Source organism: Solanum pennellii, chromosome 2, assembly GCF_001406875.1.
Source record: "Solanum pennellii chromosome 2, SPENNV200".
Classification (NCBI taxonomy): domain Eukaryota; kingdom Viridiplantae; phylum Streptophyta; class Magnoliopsida; order Solanales; family Solanaceae; genus Solanum; species Solanum pennellii.
In genome coordinates this window covers 55101856-55109013 of record NC_028638.1, presented here as the reverse complement: position 1 = coordinate 55109013, position 7158 = coordinate 55101856, and the positions used below count along the sequence as shown (strand labels likewise).

At 35.1% G+C, this 7158-nt stretch overlaps 1 pseudogene; it reads right to left on the bottom strand.

Annotated features, from left to right (window-relative positions):
• Positions 1 to 540: 540 nt before the first annotated feature.
• LOC107009714 overlaps positions 541 to 7158 on the bottom strand; it is a 48051-nt pseudogene continuing 41433 nt past the window's right edge.

The following is a 7158-nucleotide window of genomic DNA, read 5'->3' as shown; positions in this document are numbered from 1 at the left end:
AGAATGGATGGCCCAAATTGACCTACAATTTTGCAACTCCTGAGAATATGAGCCACTCCTTTAATCTGATCCCACTCAAAAATCAAAATACAGTTGAATGTCACTATCTCTTAAAGATACCAAGGCTCCCAGAAGATTGATGTATGTAGCAAATATCTAATATATGAAAATTGATGCAAATTTGAACGAAAAGACTGCAAAATCCATTTAAGGGAAGCAGAAACGATTGGGTAAGCAAAAACCTGGAGTCTAAGTTCAAACAGGAAGACTTGTCAGTTTTGGAAGCAGCAAACACATTGTAATGAGAAATACAACACCAGTCAGTAAAACAAATATGTATGACATGTCCTAGTTAACATTGATCTGTTTGGTGTTGCAACCAAAAGAAGCTAGAAACAAGGTTATGTTTTGCATTGTTCTCCCATAATCAATGGGAGAGAGTATTTTGTTCACCGGGAACAGATGAGACGCAAGGGCCTTATACCTGTTAGGGGGTTCTTTTTAATAAATAATGATGTTTAGACAGTTTTAACCAATAAATTTCACCAACAATAAAGTTTCATGAAAATGATTAGGTGTTTTGAAATATAATTTTTCAGAAAACCCAACCAATTCTCACAAAGAAAAACCCAACACAAACTCAATTCAACAAAAATAAAACCAAAGACTCACATCCATTACCCAAACCCCAAAGAAATCAAACAGGAGCTTCAAAAGTCTTCCTTTTCATTCTTAAACTCCATGCCAGTCAAACACCCTCCCATAAATTGGGACGGAGGGAGTATTTCCTATTATACACATAAACAGGACCTGCAAATTAAACCGTGGTTGTTAGGAAAAACGAAGTGTAGAAAAGATGACTTATCACATCTCTTTATCTATCAATTTGGCCAGTATACCTTCACTATCTAAACATCAGGACATGAGATGTATTTTGAGAGCTTGAATTAACCATTGCTTGTATTCAATTATTTCATTTAACTCAGAGGAATGCCAAATCCACTGGACAATAGCGCAACAGAGCAGGAGAAGCACGTGTGCAAAGTAGGTCATCCTCACTGAACACAGACTTACAAAATCTAAGAAACCAGTCCTTAGGTTAGCTGGTACAACAAAGCCGGAACTTCCAATATCAACAATTTTGAAGGATACGCTGCGATGCACAAGGGTGGTTCTTCGGCTAGATTCCTACAGAAAATGCAAGACCCTCTTCGGGGTTCCAAGATTATATATGCAAACCAAAAGATCAACCATGACAAAGTATAGCTTTAAAAGTATAAAGAGCATGTAAAACAATATATTTTATTTGTTTGAACTATGAGAAAGTATTTGGACTGCATTTCCTTCCTTCAACCAGGTTGGCTGCAAAATACATCACGAAGAGAAAATCCCAAAGAAATTACCTTATTAGCAACCAGTAGTCAACTCTTGTATCAGGTAGGCTGCTTATACAGAATTACCTGTTGTACCAACATTTTGTACATAATCATTAATTCCAAGGTACAAACACTTGCCATCCTGTAAACAATGGCAGAAGAAAGACCAAGTTAGTAGTTTTACACCTATCCTAATGGATGCTACGAACTAAATCTCAAAAGAACTGAACTTTACCTGAAAAACTTACGATATCCATTTGGCTTGCCGAGTTTTAGTAACTATTTCCAACAAAGAAACATCAGAAATAGAGCTGATAGCCTCTCCTCAAAGGCAAAACTTGCTGGGAAAGGATGCAATTCATCTTAATGGCTGTATTTTGATGTAGCTGATCTAAAGCAAGCATACGAAACCATAGTTAAAATGGCCAGACAAAAAAGAAGCAAAAACAGGAGATGAAAGAAACAGGTACAATAGCAGGTCCCAATGCCAATAGCAACAGATATCAGGTGGAAAGTGGGATCTAAGTTCAAAGTAGGAGTACACAGCTTTTAGAATAACAAACATAAGAAGAACAGTCCTATAAGTAAGTAAAATCTCATGGAAAAAGGAATAAGAGTTAAGATATAAGAATATTGTTCTGAGAAAAAAATCATGATACTAGATTGAGCATCATCCTAAAGAAAAGAACAATCGTATCAATTTTCATATAAAGCATATGCCCCCATCATCAAAAGAAGTTAACAAAGGAACATAAAGAATTCATCGAAGAGCTCACCGGTCACTGCCTTTTGTGCAAGAAACACACAAACATAAAACTTAAACCTCCATAACTTTAATTGCTTCATACAATTACTAATCTTAAATTAAGAGCTCAATTGATTATCATTGAGATTGGATCATGTAAAAGAAAATGACTGTGTCTCAGGAATTAACCATGTGTAGAGTTCATATGTCGATCACCATACTCAACTTAATTGTCTAACAAACTGTTGGATACATGATCCTTTTATTTACCAAATATCATGATCAACTACAGAAGAAACATACAGAAGATCATCAAATAGAGTTATAAAGCAGAAATTCTGTCAAAGCAAATTAAGAAAATTACATACTAAACAGAGGGGCTTTTGAGTCTCAATAGGATTTCTACATACATGTACAAATCATCCATTACATTCAACCCGAAGAGGACATGCTATGTCAACCAACTTAAACGATAACATAATAAATAAATTCAGTGAAGGAAGGTAGATTCATTTTATAATGATCATGAATACAATATAGTGATTTAATTACGGGATAAACACGGAAGGAACACTATTATTTCTTGAACCTCAGTATTCATCACTACAAAACACTAATATTTATCAATAAACTAAGAAAGGTAAGACTGTTTATGTTTATTTTTCTAGAAAGAAACTAGATCCTTTTAAGCTCCAAATAAAAAGAATAGTAACTGCTAGCTTTTAAAAAGCAAACAGCATCTACGCTTGGAAACTTCCAAAAACTCTTGAATTTAAACAAAACAGACATACATATCAACTTCCAACATTGTCTGGCCGTTTTATCTTTATACATACATTTTTGTAAAGATCACTTCAATCTGAACAAATGAAGTTTTCTTTTTGGTCACAATTGTAGGAACTTCCTAGTACGTTATTAGAATTAGAAACCAGAAAAGTAATGTAAACCAATCATATTTTGGGATTTAGGAAAACATAAAGCACCCTATATATCACTCTTCTTTTCTTTAGTAATATCACAAAATTGAAATACAAGAGAGTAAGACATTATTTGGTTAAAGTATTAGTTATTCAGTTATAATAATGTAAAAACTGTTAAATCGTAAATAGTAATCTAGGGATTATTACGTGGTAAATAATAAATGAGTAATGTCATGCAGGGACTATCTACATCAAAGGGATTTTTTTTCCTGTTAATTTTCATTCCATGCCTAAGTTGCTCGGATTCTCCACAAATATTGCCGCACCTGTGTCAGAAACTTCAAAAATACACTTAAACTATTTTTGGAGGATCCGACACACCCGTCGACATTTTTGAAGAGTCCGAGTAACTAAGTTCAATGCATTATTGACAAATGAGTTATTATTCCATATTCAATTCGCATAAAATAATACATAGATTTTCCATTAGTCATGAGGATGTTAATAATGACAGTTAAATACGACAGATCAAATGCTGCAATAGTTATGTCGACCTTATTTCTAACTGAACTAATTGGTTAAGCGGATATTACTTTTTCATACACGGCCAACAAATGGTATACTATTTATGCGGAAGTTATGTCAAGATTTATATTTGCTAAATAAGTCCAGCCAAACGACCCCCAAGAGAAACAATCATTTGAAGTAAATGCATTATAAGGAAATTCATGAGAAACCAAGAATAGACATAAAGGATTATGCAAATGTCAGAATAGACCTGGTCAATTATAGCAAGTGTTGCGTTCGCCACAATCAGAATAACTTCTTATCAACCTGTTGGAGAACTTTGGCACCCTTCAGGCAGTTTTCATCAATGGTATCAGGAACCAATGAACCACCAACAAATTGCAAGACGCCAGAAGTGACATTGAGTACAGTATCCTGATTCTTAAGATCCTCTGTTCCAGTACCGGTCTGCATCTCATAGAAAAGGTAAAATCCATCATCTTAACAAAATAGAATAGAAGTCGCACAATTATCTGAGATATAGTTAAAGTACTCAACTCAACTGTAATCACTGGACAGAAGTCCCTGCATTTTGTCCCAGAATCTAAGAAACTTCTTCTTGCCATGGTAAAATGGAAGAGCTGTATGACTGAAACATGCACTAAAAAATTCAGAACCTATTCAGGTCAGGAACAAAAGGCAAGAATGATCTACTTCTTTTGACTCCCCATTGCGCGTACTTGAGCACTCCCCTTGAGCTTGTAATTGCTATTTCAGATGTTGACAAGTTCCATTTTCACACTTGGCCTGAAGGGAGAAACATCAGGTCGTGTGAGTAATTAATATCAGAAAGAGACCTAACCCTCCCAAGAAATTTGATAACATTACCTTCCATCAGAAAATACACTGTCATGGGTTGAAGATTAATCACATTGATGGGATGACTCATGACTGTCGTGGAAGCTCCAGCCAGATAGCTTCTGTAGAATGATGCAGTCTCCTTACAGTTCTAGTTTCTGCATGATCGAAAAGAACATTAATTAGTTGCACACACTTCCTGTCATCATTGATCATTAAACAAACAAGCACAAAAGACTAATTACCTGGCATGAGTAACACATCATGAACTGTCTTAATATTATTATTTCCTGCTGCCTTTCTTGAATACTCACTCGTGGCAAAGAACTTCTTGCCATGGTAAAATGGAAGAGTTGTATGACTTCTTCTTCCTTGTAAGACTTATCTGTTTTACCTCGATTTCAAGCATCAATCCATTTATGTGAGTCCCCATCCACCCTAGAGGAGTGCACAGCTCATGGTATCAAATAATTCTCGAGAGTTTCTTATCTACAATAATTGATTCCAAGGTACAAACACTTGTCATACGGTAAACAATGGAAAAACAAAGATCAGATTAGTAGTTTTATACCTATCCTAATGGATCTACCAACTAAATCTCAGAAGAACTTTACCTTTAAAACCTTTCGATATCCATTTGGAATCCCATGGGTTTTAGTAACAATTTCCAACAAAAAAAGGTCAGAAATAAAGCTCAAAGCCTCTCTTTTAAAGCCAAAACTTGCTGGGAAAGCATGCATAACATCTGAATGGCAGAATTTTGATGTCGCTGGTGTGAAGGAAGCATATGAAACAATAGTTAATTAAAATGGCCAGGCAAAAAGAAACTATGATAGAAGATGAAAGAAACGGGCCTATATGTTGTTTCCATAAGCTGGGAAAATAATAAATACGAACGAATATGTATGTTCCAGCTCAACTTCAGCTAGAATAAGTAATCAAAACATCTCTCTACATACAGAAGTGGTCAACAAAAATTATATTTCATCCCCTGTCCCCCCTTTTTCTTTTGGGGAGGCCATACAGGTATAGAAAGTATTTTATTGCAAACGAAGAACCAGGAAACAATGTTCATGAACGCCATACAATAAAGTAAAACCAAAGTGTAAGCATCAATATTTTGTGGTGTACAGCCATACAAGTTTGCCCAATTACAAATAAAACCGCAAACAATAAATAAAACATCTGTGAAAGAATACTAATGAACACAAACTATCAAACAGCCTATTAGTTGAGTAATATATGCAATCCTATAGACTACAACAATCATTCAATTATGAACATCATAGTTGTCACGCAAAAGAAATTATGTACAGCAGTATCAATACAATAGAAAAGATGATGTCAGTTCAACATTTTGCAAAAAGATCACCTAGTTTTTTCCATCAGCACCCGTTCATCTCATGAAACACGAGATCCTTCAAAAGAAAGTACAACTTAGATGATCCTTCAAAAGAAGGTACAGCTACAGATGATTAAGTAATCTAATGAGCAGACTTTCAGTACATCAAATGCATTAGAACAATGTCAAAGAAACTAACACTTACCATTGTCATACACCTTAACGTAGCAGGTCCCAATTCCTATTGCAACATTACCTGATAGAAACTGGGTTAAGTTCAAACTAGGAGTACTCTACTTATAAGAATAACAAGCATATATCATCATAATCAGAAGTAGCAAACCAAGGAACATAAGGATTCATTGAAAAGCCTCACCGATCACTGCCTTTTGTGTAACTACTCTAAGCGATTAAAATTGCATTAAAGAACGACTTGACATATTTCTCAGCAGCCCACCTCTGTTGATCCTCAAAGCATTAACAAAATCAGAAAACATATACTTCCCCATTCTCTTACTTGACACAGTTTTCAAGTTTTAAGGAACAATCAAAATCAAAAGGTCAAAACCATGTAAAAGAAAATGACCACTGAGGATGTACAGGAAAGCCTGTCCCATCGAGTGTCAAAATACTACAAATCACAATTTCTTATAATTAAACTACTTGTTTTTTTTAGTGTAGTGTGAGTGGGGCCTTCAACAAGAAAAACTCCACATCTTCCCATTCAATGGCTTCATAATTATAATAAAATCAACAACAACACTACGAATATCTATCATGACTTCATAATTTCAATTATATGAAAGGCTCACCTCCATGCACCGATCACTTTCATCTTTGCCAGGGAAAGAAGACCAGCATCTTCAAATTTCTGCACCATATCAAGATTCACCTACATAGCACAGGATAAGATTTTGGCATGCATCCCTTACTAAAGACATCACATCTTATGGTCCACATATAATTATTAAACTTGTCCACCTAGATATGCAATAGTTACATCACAATTCCAATTTTTTTTAAAAAAAAGTGCTGAACCTCATATCTATGACGGTGCCTCTCATCAACAAAGCTCCGGTTGCGACATCTGAAAAACAATATAGTTTAGGCACTTGGTAATATCACTAGGAGAAGTCCTCCAAAATGGCTACAGATCATAATACAGCCAATGCAGTGAGGTTGGAGGAAAGGAAGTACTTATAGTTTTGCAGATTTAGAATCTTTGAGTTGAAAATACGTTCTTCTTGATCCAAGACGCATGGTACACCCATATGCGCTTTTGAACCCTGTAAACTTGGTCAATAGAATAATATATGATTAATATATCTACTACTAAAATGAGACCTCAAACATATGAAGATCATGAGGGAAGTTCATGATGAAGGGGAAATATCAGAACTTAACTTCCGG